At 37.3% G+C, this 17,078-nt stretch overlaps 1 protein-coding gene across 7 annotated transcripts in view; it reads right to left on the reverse strand.

The window, feature by feature from the left end:
* The window catches only part of Dlg2 (discs, large homolog 2 (Drosophila)), a 1,447,312-nt gene that overhangs the window by 476,604 nt on the left and 953,630 nt on the right, over nucleotides 1–17,078 (reverse strand). The window lies entirely within an intron of this gene.

Consider the following 17,078-nt stretch of genomic DNA (forward strand, 5'->3'; position numbering starts at 1 on the left):
CTAATCATTGTAGCAGGGAGCTGGACAGCAGGAACAGATGCCTCTATCATTTCCTATTTGGTCAGTAAAGAAATTTTAAAAAAGTGATTGGAAAATAACTCCTCAGTAGGAAGGGCCAGTCACAATAGAATGACCTCTCTGATTATAAGCACCCAGAGTCAGAGGTCATGAATATGAAAATCTAAGCAAGGTACCTACTGGTGATCTTTATTCTGTGGGTATGTCCTGAAAGGAGGTGTGGGTAGTTGAAGAAGTGAAATCTTTAAGTGAGTTTATAAGCAAATCATTTATCTTGCCACACTACTCAGGGGCCATAGATAAATGCCTTTTTAGTGGTCTATCAGCTGAGCCATCAGCATATATTTGCATATCTATGGTCTTATAATTGCAGGCTCTAGTAGCATATAATTAACACAACCCTGGCCCTTGGTGATCTTTTTCTCTGAACTCCATTAGCACTTGCTATTTGTTCTGCTTCCTTTGCATTTGTCATAGCGAATTCACAATTCTGGTGCATTGGAGAGGGGTACTTCATCTACATCCTACTCTGAAATTCTACCTTGCCTGTAACTACCTCTTTCCTTTTGTCCCACTTGACTCCAATCCAACTCAATCCCCTCCAGAGCCAGAGCAGTGACCAAGATGAAACCCTTTACCCTGCAGCTGTGATCCAAAGAAAACAAACAGCCCAAACAAGCCTACAAACAAAAACCCCACAAAACTCAAACTAAGCCAATTGGATTCTTCTAAGGTATTTGAATAATGTGAATAAAAGGACACAAAAAACAATAAGCACCTGGTTGCATAAATTAAAGCAGGTCACATAGATGGTCACTGCAGATATATTCATTGAAGCTTTACTACGTTTGGCAAAGCTCTACCAAGTTTTGTTGCCAAAAGGTCTAGAGATTCCTAAAATCTAAACAGCCATCTGGATTCCTGCTCTAGGGTAGCTTATGAGAGCCCTGGCTATTAAATTCCTCTCATTGTTCCTATGTAATAATAGTTATATACTAAAAAGCAACTGGATTTTAGGGCAGATATCTTGGTTGATATTCAGAGTGAAAGTAAAATAGACACCTCATTTATGCACTTTATGTTCTTTGCAAATCACTGAAACTAGACTATGCCACTCAAAGAAACCATGAAAACATTTGACCACTGCACTATCACACAGAATCCATACCTGAAATATCCATCAGAAATGTGTTAATTGTTCATTATTGATCCTTTTGCATGAATTATATTACCTTGCATTAAAATATTATCATCTTAATTATGTCCCTTTCACAATTTACATCTGCTATGAATGCTTTCTAGTCCCATTCTACTAGCAGAGACAATAAAGGTTTAAGACAGGAGAATGATGACTGTGACTCTAAATACTCTTCATCTATGTAGCACCTGAAGGAATGAGATGAAAAAAATATAAGTCCCTTATCTTCGAGGTAACAGTAAAATTGACTCATACTTTATTGAGTTTTCCAGCTCCACCCTCAAGCTGTCTCAAGCAGGGACCTCAACTTATTGAACTGTCATAGTTCATTCACACAGCTCTCTTTCTCTAGAGATAGTATTAACTTGTAGGGGATCACGATCAAATCCCATTTATCTTTGTTTCCCCATTGCTTTCCCTAATGCCAGGATATATGAATAAAGCAGGGTCATAGAAAACTGAGAAAAGAGGTGATAGAAAAAGTGATCATTACTTTTTATTCTTTCATCTTCAGCCAGAACTAAAAATAGGAAAAGATTTGGGTTATATGCTTGTGTGTCTTTCAGCATAAATAACTCTTAGATAGACTAACATGGAAAACTCTGCAGATAAGTCAGATTCTCCAACCCTCATCTTGCTCTGGCCTTGGTGGAAGGGAACTTTAGCTCCCATGTCCTGCGTTTACCTGACATAGACACACACTAAAGCAGGCATGGCAGCTGGAATGCAGTGTGCTCCAGTAAACTGTCTCAATGGCAATGGAGGAAAAAAAATTTTAAAGATGTTTTATGTTCCCATTTGCAAATAATACAAAGTTTACTGGTCCACAGATTTTTTTTTTAATGCTAGTCTTGGGGTTTGAACATAGGACCTGGACACTGTCTCTGAGCTTAGCTTTTTTTTTTTTTTTTGGTGTGGTCGTGGGGCCTGAACTCTGGGCCTGGGTGCTGTCCCTCAGCTCTTCAGCTCAAGGCTAGTGCTCTACCACTTGAGCCACAGCGCCACTTCCGGCTTTTTTTCTTTTTGCTTATGTGGTGCTGAGGAATCGAACCCAGGGCCTCATGCATGCAAGGCAAGCGCTCTACCACTGAGCCACCTTCCCAGCCCTGGCCACCTTCCCAGCCCTGAGCTTAGCTTTTTTGAGCTATAGATCCACTTGTAGCCTTTTGATGGTTAATTAGAGGTAAGAATCTCATAGACTTTCCTGACTGGTCTGGCTTTAAGCTATGATAATCAGATCTCAGCCTTCTGAGTAGCTAGAAGTACAAACATGAGCCACTTGTACACAGCTAGGGCCATATATTTAAAGGAATAAGTGTAATTCTAGGCTTGGGCTAATCAATCTTAAGTGTAGTTTGGGAAGTCTTGAGAGGAATGAGGAGTAAAGGAATACAGGACATCATGTGCTTCAGCATGTTATAGAAAATAAAGTCAGTGGAGGTTCATTTTCAAGACAAGGCATCTGACTTTGAACGAAAAGTTGCTTACACATTTACTTAACACTTAACACATTGACTTAGTGATCGATGGGACAATTGTAAAGTCCTTGTAATTGGAAGCTCCCTAGATAAACAGAGTAGGCAAATAGGACATCAGAAGAGTGAGCCACAATAAAATGAATATATGTCAGAAAGCACATACTAAAAAGACCCTTCCCATCACAAGTCAATGAAGGGGTAGTGATGGAGAAAAGACCCTCTTCCAAAATTTAATCAACTCCCAAAGGTACACTGCTAAAATTACCTGATGAAACTGAGGGTAGGGGGGAACTTTCAAATTGGGGAATAAGTAGCTTGTTATAACTCTCTGGTTGTCTCTACCTACCAGACACCCAATCTTACAAGATTTCCACTAACCATTCATATTTTGCTTTCTTTGTGTTTTATGTCTTAAAGTCCATTCCTTGAATTTGGGTGTGTATGTTTCTCACAAAAACGAAATGACATTTTAATGATTATGATTAACAAGGTGGCTGAGTATAGTACCCATATACTGAATGTTAAGCAAAAAATATTAGTCATTTGGTAAAGATGTTACAAGGGGCTTATTCTACAATATAGGGAACTCTGGGGAAGGAATTTTTCTAGGTGATTTATAAGAACCCGTTCACCTCCCACTATGTGTCTATGTGGAAGTGCGGGGGGGGGGAGGTAAAGAGGAGTGGGGAGAGAGTAATAGGACTTGAACTTTGGAAGTGGCTAATGTCCTTTAGCTTTCTTGGTCAAGGCTGGCACTCTATAACTTGAGCCATAGCTTCACTTCTAACTCTGTGTGTGTTGGGGGGGGGTGTGTGGAAATTGAAGATAAGACTCTCACAAACTTTCCTGCCCAGGATGGCTTTGAACTGTGATCCTCAGATCTCAGCATGTTAAGTAGCTAGGATTACAGATTTGAACCATCAACACCCTGCTTCACCTTCCAATTCTAAGCACTATAAATTTGGGTCTTAACATTTTTTTCTGGGAGACCCATAGAGTTGATACCTATTTGCTGGACATCACTTTTCTAAAACTAGTTTCTTCATTCTTAGAGTTGTAATGATTATAAACAATGTTATAAAATATAAAATGACTCCTAAAAGATGAATTGTCAGCAAGGAACTCAGTGAATGCAAAGAGAGAGCACTGGTTTGAATTCTGGGCTGTCTGTGATATTTCTTCTATTCTTTGTTTTTCTGAGCCTTAGGACTCATGTTTAGAAAATGAGTACAGAAGAAAAATTGAAGTTGGTTGTGAGGACCAGTGAAAATGCGCATAGAGCACTAAACTCAGGGGATAGCACTCACTACAGGATGCTCAAGTGGCAGTCATTATTATCCTGGTTGTCATATTTAGACACTTAAGCTCTCAGGACCGTTCTTCTGAGAATGCTGCTTTTCTGTGAAGGTACAGAAAACATTCTCTTTACCCAGGTAACATGAATCAGTAAGTTCACTCAAAAAGTTCTTTTGGAATGTAGATTTTCTATAGAAGAATGAAAGAAATTGCTATCAGTGGCTTTGATCACAAAAGACCTTCTGAGTGGAAACTTCTAAACAATCACTTTTGCTCTTAATATTGGATAGGTAATTGATTCTCTCTCACAGCCCTAGTGGTCATTGATCAGTTTTTCTAAACAGATCAATGGTTTGTACTGCCTCGAATGATATATCAGGTCCAAATCTAAATCAAGATTTGTGCTTGCATCTTTGATTTTCATGTGGTTCACAGCTGTGGTGCCATTTCAAATTCTTGGGCCATAAATAATTGGTTATTAATACTAGTCTCTGTACCATAGCCTGCAAATATTTACCTTATTAAGACAGAAAATGGGATTGATCGACCATCTTATATATATAAACACCATTCTCAGCCCTCTTACTATGTTTGCTTATTGAGGAGAGAAAGGGGAGTTAGATCTATACTATTTGAAGTCATTTTGAAAGTTGTGAATTGTTAAGATGCTTTATTTCTTCATAAGAATATTTAAGTTTCAACCCTATCAAGGCATGGGGTTATAAGTAGGTCATGGAGTGTTTTATTATAAAAAAAAGTTGAAAATCAAGCCATGTATTGGTGGCTCATGCCAGCAACTACCTAGAGGGTAGTCTAGGAGAGTAGCTAGTTACTTAGGAGGCTGAAATCTGTGGAGTGTGGTTCAAAGCCATCCTACGCAGAAAAGACCATGGGACTCTTCTCTCCAATTCATCAGCAACATGCTGGAAGTGGAGCTGTGGCTCAAATAGCAGTGCATCAGACTTGAGTAAAAACCAAGTAAGAGAGTGAGAATGCAAGGCCATGAGTTCAAGACCTAGTTTCTGTGTGTGCTTGTGTGTGTGTATGTGTGTGTATGCATGCAGGCACGTGTGCATGCACAAAGTTAAAAAATCAATATTCTTGACAGTATGACCTTAAAAAAGCAGAGTGAAATCACTGTACTTTGGCGCTGGGTGACTGCTTCCAGTTACAGTATTATTTTAAGAGTTTTCTGAATGAAATATAAATAATTGTCATCTGAGACACACAGTGTTCAGAGACTGAGGCCTGTGAAACCTGATTTATCTGAATAAGGGTCATTATGTTGTATATTAGTGTTAAAAGTCTTGTAAAACTACTCACATAAGTTTGTGTGTGTTTTCTTTTTAATTGAGTTCTTAAAATAAACCATAAATCTACAAAGCAGTTTATAGTTACCTTTGTTCTTGATTGAAAGGAAAATTTTAAGCATCAATTAAATGAAAGAACATAAACCATGAGAAGTTTGACTACATAAAAACATAAAGCCACCGAAGTAAATAAAAATCCCTCATAACTAAGCAATAAGCTTGGGAAAACATCTGTTCAAATACATTTATCAGTATTTTTGAGATTCTCTCACCAGTCAGTGAGAAAAACAATAACATTCCAATAGAAATAAAAGGCTATTAGCACCTAATCTCAAAAGAGAAAACAGAAGTAGCAAATAGAGATGCACATACCAATGCTTCAGTCTACTAGGAACAAAAGTAATGAAAATTAAATGATATGCCCACTTGTTTAAAGGTAATAAAGATTGGCAGGTCACAATTTGATTGTGATAGAATGAGTCTGCTACTCACAGTGGTGGTGATATGGGATGTAAGCCTTTTTATGGCATTTCAAGAAAACAACATGGATAAGGTCTGGGAAGACAGGTCTAAGGTCCCCTAGATATGTAGCCTTGAGTTACGGAGAGGAAGTCTCAGAATCAGAGAAGAGGTAAGAATTCAGAGTAGGACATGCAAAACAGAAAGACAAAAACAGACTAATTTGGGTCAAAGAATCAATCTTCACATCAACATAGACCTATCCTAAACTCCACTCCTCTATCCAAACCCACATTCATTCTGATCCCCCCCAAAACCAACATCGCTTGGAAGAGTAATGGAAATGATGTACCATACTCTAAGAACCCCCTGTAAGATAACATTTCACTAGTTAGCTGAAGAAACTATTAAAGGAAAGGCCAGTAGAGCACAGCAAACTTTCAGACAGTGCCCAAGCTCTGAGTTCAAGCCATAGGACCAGCAAGAAACAGAAAACAAAACAAACCAATACAAAACCTTTAAAGGAAAAGCAAAAGTCAGAAACAAATAACCAAAAGTCCATGAGAGCTCATAGATAGAATTTGGGAGATTCTGGGAAATGGTTAAATTTTGAGAAATCTCAATTGACACAAGGATTTTGCTATGTGTATACATTAGAGCAGTGGAAAATGGTCCAAGAATCAATTCAGTGGCTGTGAATAGCTTTTGAAAGTGAGAGGGGAGATATTCTAAATTTTAATGCAAACCGAGTAATAAAAAAGAAAGCAACATGACAGCATATTTCTGCAGTTTTAGAAGTCAGTTTTCCCTTTGTTTCAGGAATTCTGTCACTAATGTGCTATCCTAAGAAAATTTATAAAAATGAGCACAATTGGGCTGGGAAGTTGGCTCAGTGGTAGAGTGCTTGCTTTGCATGCATGAGACCCAGGGTTCGACTCCTCAGCACCACATAAGCAGAAAAAAGCTGGAAGTGGTGCTTAACCTAAGTGCTAAGCGCTAGCCTTGAGCTGAAGAGCTGAGGGACAGTGTCCAGGCCCAAAGTTCAGCCCCCATAACTGACACAAAAAAGACAAAAAAATGAGTACAATTGTTTCTTTGGAGAAAAAAGAATCATAGTTTGTTACAAGACCAAAATCAAGTAAATAAAACCAAGCAAAAAGAAATATCAAATGACTAATGGAGACAGAGGTTTGGAATAAGATATAGTAACCATCAAAGTTAATATTTACAATTTTTAAAGGATTTAAACAGTGTTTTATTTTATTATGTCAAATGGAGTGTGAAATTAATTATAGGGCTGTGGAGATGGTGGAAAGAATATGTACTCAATTCTCTCATAATCTGGGGGGAGTAAATAAACATGGTGGGGAACCAGACTCCACTGCAGGGGTGAAGTGAGATGAACAGGAACTTCCAGAGAGTGGTAATAACGAGGAGAAAGTACAAGAGACCTGAAAATATGCCAAACTTAGGAATTTGTCAAAGGTCTGAGTGGAAGACAAAAGTTAAAAAGTGAGATCCTGAGTACAGTTCTGGTATCCTCATCTGATAGGAAGCTGTAGTGGGCAGTGTTCCTCCTAGTCCACAGTTAAAGGAGTTTGGCCACTTTGATCGCTCATGTATACATTCATTTACCTAGTAAGATGGGAATGAATAAGTCAAAATGGTCCCTATATTGACACTTTTTTTGAAGGAAATCTAATTATAAGAATAGAAACGTTCCATATTTTCATGCAAGTCAGGTAATAGGACACATGAACATGTAGTTCAGAAAAAACTGCAGAGATTGGCGAAGGTAAGACCTAATGAGCTGGATCATTGCAAGCTTTCCATCAAGGTAATGCCCTTTTTGGTGTGCTGCTTCTGGCTCTCTTCTTTAACTTATGTTAAGCAATGGAAGGCAATAGAGAAAAGGACAAAGGAACAAACTGAGATTCTAGCCATTTTGATGGAGGCTGTGTGATGTTGGCAAGTGGTTTCTTCCCTCCAGGTCTCATTTTCCTCCCCCATGAGAAAAAGCAGTACCTGCCTGGCAGGTCAGTGCTGTCAGCAGATCGGATGTATGATCAGCATCTCACACTAGAGCAGCACACATCCTGTCAAGGACTCTGCTTTCCACAATATGGAAGAATTAGCTTGTTTACTGGGACTTTCTGAATTGCTGTGTTCTTTCTTTTTTGTACCAGTCCTGGGGCTTGAATTCAGGATGTGGGGATTGTTCCTTAGCTTTTTCATTCAAGGCTAATAATGCTCTACCTCTTGAGCCACATTTCCACTTCTGGCTTTTTGATGGCTATTTGGAGCTAACTCTCATAGATTTTTCTGTTAGGGATGGCATTGATGAGACTCCTCAGATCCTAGCAACTGTGAGGCTAGGTTTATAGGTGTGAGCCACCAGTGCCTAGCATTGCTGGGTTCTTTTAAATCAGCAACTCTACTCAATGTACTTTTCATTTCCAGTGCCTAACTACATTATCTTAATTTCTTTCTGTGCTTATATTCATTCCTGTACCTGAATCTATGCATAAGCAGGCAGATAGATAATTTCAAAATAAAAAGTTGATCGTATTACATATATTATTATTATGCTGGTGCTTTTAATTTTTACTTTTTCATTTTTTAGACATTTTTCCAAGTCTGGAAAGATTCAGCATAGTGAATCTTTGCTCTAATAGCAGAGAAGATTCTCTCTCCGCACTGGTGGTAGATGTATAAATTGATGGATACAATTTAGGAAGTCCCATTTCCTAGAATCTATCTTACAAAAGTGAGCAGGACTGGTGTACAGAGAATTGTCACCATTTGAAAAAGGAAAACACTGGAAAAGCAAATATGTTGATTAGTAATGACAGACACATAGACATGAGAAAGAATGCTTTGTAAGTAGATTTGGTGTTATAACAGATATTCACAACATATGAAAAGATAAGGCAGGTAAAGGGTATATATGCAGTTTAATCTGGATTTTGTGTCTAAAAATATTAAATATGACCTCAATTCTATTTAACAGGTAGGTAAATAGACTTTAGGAGCATATGCCAGGTGATTTGCTCAGCAACATTCCTGGATAATATGTCCACATGAAATCTTAATTTTCTTCCACCACTATTTCATGTACTCTAAATGACTTTTAAAAGACAACAAAAATTGTTCATAATATGAACTGATGGATAAAGGCCATAAAATTGAATATGTAGTATAATGCCAATTTTGTAGGAAGCATTACAGTTTATTATATGCAAGTACTGAAATGGAACCAAAATGTTACTAGTATTTTCATTGAGCAATGGGATTGTAGAAAATTTAGACTTTCAATTTTCTTTTTAGACTTTCAATTTAGACTTTCAATTTTTTTTCAATTTATATGTTTGCTAACTCCACATAAGAATAAAGCTTTAATGAGCTCCCTACCACTCTAAGGGTGACTATGTGAGGTGGTATGTATATGGACTAGCTTCATAATGGTAATCATGCACCCTGTGCGTGTCTCAAAAAATCACATTGGATATGTTAATCACATCTCAACGAAGCTGAAACTCTCTCTATATATGTATATATAAAATTATATATATACATATAAAATAACATATATACATATATATATATGTAGTTGGTCCTGTACAATTTAACCCAAATGGTCCATATATTCTCAGACAATCCTGAAACAGAATATCTTTTATCTCAGAACAATTTTTTTCTTAATAATGCACGGTGTGTGTGTGTGTGTGTGTGTGTGTGTGTGTGTGTGCCCGTACTGGGGCTTGAACTCAACTCAGGTCCTGAGTACTATCCCTTAGCTTTTCTTTCAAGGCTGGTGGCTCGGTCACAGCTCTACTTCCCACAATTTTTTATTTCTGTGCATTACACAGGTACTATCAAGATAAGAATGATATGACAGCATTAAGAACAATTATGGTTGTTGGGACAGCTTAGATTTATTGCTGTAGTTGCTATTTAAATTTGTCTAGAATTTCAAATGTCTCTGGTTAAGCAAATATATTGTCAATAAGAGGAGTCTAGTCAAAGTTCCGTTTACTTCAGAGAAATGATGAGCTAGCTCAAGCTTTTTTTTTTCATAGAAGTGATGACCTCATTAAAGCTAATTTACAGGAATCTATGATAGTCTTGCACTAACACATCCGTCTATTCATTTAGCATGTACTCACTGCACATTAAAGACATACAAAGGCTATGAGCTCAGAGGATAGACCTTGAACTTCTGGGCTATGAGTTTTTTATTTATTATACATTTTTAATAATCTTTAAGTAGTAGCACAAAAGAATGGCTGTTTAACAAAGCAGTTTATAAATAGAATGCATTTTATTCAACATCATTCATTTCAACATTCTCATCATCCTTTTTTTTTCTTTTTATACTTTTCCAGATCACTTATCTGTATGACACTAGGAGGGTTTCTTATTGTGTAAATCTTGGCTACCTTATCTGGAAAAAGATTGTATAATGCCTACCTTATAGGATGCTTGCAAGATTAAATGAGATAAAATATGTAAAGCCTTAACAAATTACCTGCCATATGGTAGGTGCTCAGGAAATGACTATTTTTATGCATCAGCACTAATCTAGGTGATGTGGAAGATAAAAAAATCTGATCTCAACATATATTTTTCCTTCAAGCCTTACTTCATCTTGGAAAGGATGTGTACCTGTATTTAACAAGGTTAAAAATGGTTAACTGTGATCTCCTTCGCTGCTGCACACAATTTTGAGAAACCATATCTATGACTCTCCTATTCATGCTTTTTAAAAATAACAGATATCTTTTCACAAGTTGGCCAAGGTATTTCAAGCAGGTTGCAAAAGAGCTCAAGTTATACCAAGGGAATAAGAGATTAGTCTATTTGAAGAAAAGAGTGTTGGTCTCTCTTGATCCAGGGAAAGCTTGCTTTGTTTGAGATCCTAAATTGCCCAGTGCAACTTTTGGAAGTCAGAGACACTATTAAATAGACTGCTGGAATGAGGACCTTGTAATAGTGAATACAGATTGAAAGTTATTTTTTTTCTTTTTCTCCCTTTTTATATTTTTTTGGTCATGGAGTTTGAACTCAGGGCGTAGGCATTGTCCCTGAGCATTTTCACTCAGGGCTAGCACTCTACCCCTTTAGCTAGAGCTCCACTTCTAGTTTGTTAGTAGTTAATTGGAGATAAGAGTCTCATGGATTTTCCTTCCTGGGCTGGCTTCAACATTCAACACCCATCCTCAGATCTCAGCAGCAGCAAGGATTACAGGCATGAGCCACCAGTGACTGGCTTTTTTTTTCTCTTAGGCTTAGCACTAAAGTCAAAACTGTCCACTGTATTTAACCTGCCTAGAATATATTTAGCAGATTGGAGAAATTTTAGAATTATCTCATTCAGTACTATATACTACCATTACCGTTAAGGATAGGAGGCAACAGAAATTTTATGAAGGTCATCAGCATAATAATAAAAATATCAGACACAGTGAAAAGTAATGCTCAATATATTGAGGAGCCAGTGGGTTTCTCAGGTTTGTGTCAAGTCCTGAGGTCATCTCAGGATGCCTCAGTGAAGCAGGTGGATGAAGAATAAAGATTTTAAAACTAAGTCACCTCAAAACTTTCTGTCTCATCTCCCTTTAAAATGTTCTACAGAGGTAGTCAGATGCCATTGGGTCAATGCTTGTAAGCCTAGCCCCTCAGGAGACTGAGACTGGAGGCTTATAGTTCAAAGTCAGCTGGGAAGAAAAGTCCATGAGACTCTTATCTCCCATTAATCTCCAAAGAGCCAACGTAGAACTATGATTCAAGTGGTAAAGGGCCAGCCTTGAGCAGTATAGCTAAGGGACAGTTGTTAGGCCTTGAATTCAAGTCCTAATACCAGCACAAAACAAATAAAGAAACAAAATATTCTATTAAAAATACTCTCTTTGCCTAAATTATTGATGTATGATTTTTGGGTGGTGAGGTAGATGTTTTGAAATAACAGAAAACCACAAAATGGCTCTGTTGTTACTTGGTTACCCACAGCTTCAGGTTTAGTCTTTTGGGCAACGCATTTTCATAGTAAATGAATATTACCTGCCATTTTTGCATAACAAAAGGAATTCTCAGAGAAGATAGGATGATGAAATAGCCAAACACAATACTTAACTGAAGCACATTAAATGAAAAGCAAAATAAGAATCGCCCATCTGGCATGTGGTAGTTGTGCGCATTATTGAATCCCTGTGTTTGTGAGGTATTTTGACCACTGGTTTCTAGTTGCATCTTTAGCATCCAATTGAACCCCAGTCAGCTAAGTGGCAACCAAATACAGGTATAGGAGTTAGATCCTATACCTGTTGGATCTCTATCCCTTGCTACAATTATCTTGTTGCCTGAGGCACATATAATTAGTCCAAGAGATGATCAACAGCTACTCTGAAAGGCACTTAGCTATAAAGTTAATTTCTACTCTGTTGTTGGGTGGAAGCTGTATGCTTTTGAATTGCCCAAGCTTCTTCTATGAAAAGTTCTTCCCATGGGAAGTAGAAGTTAGGCTCCTGCACACACATAAACTGCTTTCTCTAAACCATCATAAGTAATAAAGAAGGGGAGAGGATAATTTATTGAAATATTAATATGTGCTTCAAATTTGTTGTATTTTCTGTCTCCTCTAGTTGAAATCAGATGACAGGACATTTGTATTTACTTCCCTCACTGGTGATTTGTGATTCAGGAAGGAAAGTAGATTTTTTCCCCCCAAGGTGTTTCTCTTTCAAAATTTTGTCCTTGAAAACGCTCAGCAGGTAAAAGATTGATGCTCAGAGGGGGACCGGAGGGAAAGGTAGGCTCATTATCAGATATAGTTTGATTGAAAGGAAGTAAAGTTCTCTAGCAACATGGGAAGCACAAGTCCAGGCAGTTATAATCCAGGGGAGCCAGGGCATAAAGTGAGGCCCTACTTTGAGACTGACCAATGTAAAGCGGTGGAGGCATGGCTCAAGTGGTAGGGCACCTGCCTAGCAAGCACAAAGGCCTTAAGTCCAATCTCCAAAAGCACCAAAACTATATTTTTATATAACAAATTTTATTGTTTTACTTTAAAGAGTGTTAACATATTACTTAAAAAATTTATACTTCTCAAATACAATGCCGATACTTATAAATAACTGGAATTCTTACTTATAAAATCTAGCTACCACTGTACAAATTCTTTTGTTGAGGGACAAGCTTTTCGTTTCAATTACCACTAATATTATCATTTGTTTAGTCATCACTATTTATATGAAAATTTACCCCATGGAAGAAAGGCCTATGTTTTCTTCTAATGTGCTACATTTTGGAGAAGTAGAACTGTGGTTCAAGGGGTAGAGTACCAGCCTTGAGCTAATGGATAGCACCCAGACCTTTAGTTCAAGCCTGAGTGAAAGCACAAAAAAGTAAAAATAAAAAAGTCTACTTTTTAAAAAAAGGTGCTACGGGGCTGGGAATATGGCTTAGTGGTAGAGTGCTTGCTTAGCATTCATGAAGCTCTGGGTTTGATTCCTCAGTACCACATAAACAGAAAAACCGGAAGTGACACTGTGGCTTAAGTGGTAGAGTGCTAGCCTTGAGCAAAAGGAGCTCAGGGACAGTGCCCAGGCCTTGAGTTCAAGCCCCAAGACCAGCCCTCCCCCCTGCGAAAAAAAAAAAGGTGCTATATTTTGCTTTTATTTTTATTGATACAATTTTCTGAAGTCAAAGAATTAATAAATTTAAGGTAGTAGTTTCCAAACTTGCCTGTGCATCAGAATGCCCATGGGATATATTTCCATTTCTAATACTAATGTGTCACCCCTGAACATCCCTCATTGGAGACATTTGGAGGGGGATGAAGGAGTCCAAGTTTAAGTTTCCTAGGTTGTGGTGCCTGTCAGTATTGAGAACTATTATCTTAAGTGAGATACATTTCTTTTTGAGACACATATAAACTAGTCACTTTGATGAGGTATATTAGCAACTTTTTCTGTACCATAGAATCAAAGTACAGCTTTTTTTCCCCCAGTGCTGGTCCTGGGGCTTGAACTAATGTTTTCTCTTTTTCTCTCAAGGCTGGTACTCTACGACTTGGACCATACCTCCAGTTCTGGCTTTTTAAATTGGAGATAATAGTCTCACACAGTTTTCTACCTGGTCTGCCTTTGAATCTCAATCCTTACAGCGTAACTTCCTTGGTGGCAAAGATTATTATAATGAGCTGGTAAATACTGATAAATGTCACTATTTGTAAACATTAATTTCCTTTTGCAAGGGAGGGAACAAAATAGCACACTTTATTATTTCACTAGGGATTATATATCCTATGTACGCTCAATTTTTATAAGAGAAACTTACCCAAATGATTCTCTGAAAGCTGCAGAAGAGAAGGCAGTGGTTCTGTGGATGAAGCTACTACTGTCTCACATGCAACTCCTACATAGTTCTCCCAAGTTTAAATTCAGCATAACCTTATCAGAGCTGCTCTCAGAATTCTTTGGGTTGTATATATTTAAAACTTTGCGGTAAAACTCTGTCAATCATACATTATCTAGTCAACTGTTATGCAGTGAAATCTCGGAATTGATGTTACTCTTAGGGACTAGAAAGCATCATTAAGTGCACAGATGCTACTTGGTATGTACACATCTCTATGCTCAAACCATAAAGGTACTTAAAAATAAACTGCATTTGCTTATATTTTCCTTAACGTATTGCAAACCTTACATATTTGGGGAATGTATTTATTTGTAATTACTTATCCTAGGATTTTTTAATTTTAGAGTTTCATAATTAAAAATAACTTTCTTTGACACATATTTTAATTAATTAATTATTTTTGTCGGTCATGATACTTGAACTCAGGGCCTGAGTGCTGCCCCTGAGCTTTTCTGCTCAAGGCTAGCACTCTACCACTTTGAGCTACAGCTCCACTTTTGTTTTTCTGGTAGTTAATTGGAGATAAGAGTCTTATAGATTGCCCTGCCTGGGCTGGCTTTGAACTATGTTCCTCAGATCCCAGCCTCCTAAATAGCTAGAATTACAGTAGTGAGCCACCCGTGCCTGGATATGAAACTGTATTTATTTTAGTATTGTAGCTTTTTTAATATATACATATATTTTATTGTAAAGATACTGTACAAAGAGGTTACAGTTACACAAATAAGGTAATGAGTACATTTCCTATTGAGCATTGTTATCCCTTCCTTTGATTTTCCCCTTCCCTCCCCATCTCCCCACCTTCTCTCTCCCTCCCCCACCCTGAAAACTGTAAAGTTCATTTTCAACATGGTGTCTTGTACATCCTTCCATCTTGTATATACATTTTGCTAATTTGGGGAGAGGAAGGGAAATAACAAAATGCTGAAATAAGGATACACCTTGCCCCATTGTAACAATGAAAGCGTATTTTTATGTAACATTTATAATTAGGCCTAGTTTGGAAAAGATTTTTCTGAAATAGGATCAATCTATATTTGAAAAATGCATTGAAGTGTAAAGGAGATATCAAAATGTAGACTTGAAGGCAAGTGTACAATGTAACTCAATTTTCATTAGGCCAGATGGCAGCATGTTTCCTCTGAATTCACTTCCCATTCTCTCCACTTCCAGCTGTAGCCAGGGCTTAAAACCATGTCTTTGACTAAACTCAAGGCTAATAACGATATAATAATGATAATATTAATGGCTAAATGGAGCTTATTTTGTGCCAGCTCTGCTCAAGGTAGCTTACTTACATGGATTAACTAATTTAGTTCTAATAATAGTCCATGGTAGAGGTATAGATGGGGAAACTGAGTCATAAAATAGTTAATTCCCTCATCCAAGCTCAAGTAGCCAGTAAGTGGTAAACCTGCACATATTTTTTAATCTCAACCTCAGTCCCCAATCTCACTAATGTACATTCTTATTTCTGGATTCTGTGCTCTGTTACCAAAAAGTCATAGACTCTCCATCATTTCAGATTCCTAGACTGTAAAATAGATATTTCCATTTTGTATAGCATCATAGGAATTAAAAGGAGAAATAGTAGAGTATCTTTGAAGCACTGGATCACTGTAAGAGTTTACAAACATTACCAATTCAGAGCAAGGCCTTACATAATTGGCATTTGATGTCTTCAGTAATTTTTATTTCAGTAAAATTTTTTTATTTCAGTAAAATTTCAGTAAAAATTTTTATTCAGTAATGTTTATTTCAGCTGTTTCATTTTGCTTTCATCTCCTGTTTCAAGGTGGCAAGTGAAACTTTATAAAAGAATAGGAAGAAAAAACATAAAACAAATACAAGGTTCTGCTGTTAACTGCAATTCTATTAGAAAGCAGGATATATGAAAAAAAAACCCAACATTTTACCTCCAGGTCAACCCAATTTAAAAAAAAAATCTAAGATGAGAGTTAACAATTGAAATGTCGACACACACACAGACATACACTAACAGCCACAGCTAAGTTCTTTTGGTAAAATGTTCACAAGGGTGGCCATATGGTAGTGGTATAATGGCTAGAAGAACAGGCATTAAGGTCTACCCTATCAAGCAATGAAACAAAGCTCATGGCTTCTACTGATCACATTGCAGCTATTGATGGGAGAAAGCAATCCTGTAAAACTTTTTCTGTCCTTCTGGGTAGAGAGAAGAAACAACTCACTAATGAATTACAAAGAAGATTCTATAAATCTTTAATAATACCATGTATGAGGTACACCCAAAAGAACCAGATTATGGTGTTTGTTTACATGACATTTAAGTGGCAAGGTCAAGGCTATGGCTTGTGGAGCCCCACTGTCAATTTAGACCCAGCTTTGTTATTGTTAAATGCTCAGCAAGCACTTCATTGCTCTGTGCCTCAATTTCTCATCTGAAAACTGGAGATAAGAATAGGATTCAAATTACAGAATGACAGAAAGGTATCTACCACAAACTAACATGACAAAAGTGTTTCTACTAAATCTTGCATTTGATTCCTTGTACATAAAGTGAGAATTGCCATATTTTCCTGAAAGATTGGGAGATCTTGTAGAAAATGCATAGTACAGACTTAGGACATCGAATTTCAATCAATGTAACACTCTTTCAAGATGTGTTTTCATATGTTTTCTTACATTGTGACCCACCTAGCCCCAGCGATAGCAAAAAGATAGCTGAGAAGACAGGACAAAATGTGTTTCCTTAAGTGAGTTGAGAGGCACTAGTCAAATCAAGTAAGCTAATCTAACAGCTTAGATGTTCTCATCTATCAGAGCCATCTGGCACTAACTGAGTTTCAATACTCTGTTCAGGATTCTCTAAGACTTGATACACATACACATAACACCACGTAACAGGCTTGAGAATGTATT

Source organism: Dipodomys ordii, unplaced genomic scaffold, assembly GCF_000151885.1.
Source record: "Dipodomys ordii isolate 6190 unplaced genomic scaffold, Dord_2.0 Scaffold22, whole genome shotgun sequence".
In the NCBI taxonomy this organism is placed as follows: Eukaryota; Metazoa; Chordata; class Mammalia; order Rodentia; family Heteromyidae; genus Dipodomys; species Dipodomys ordii.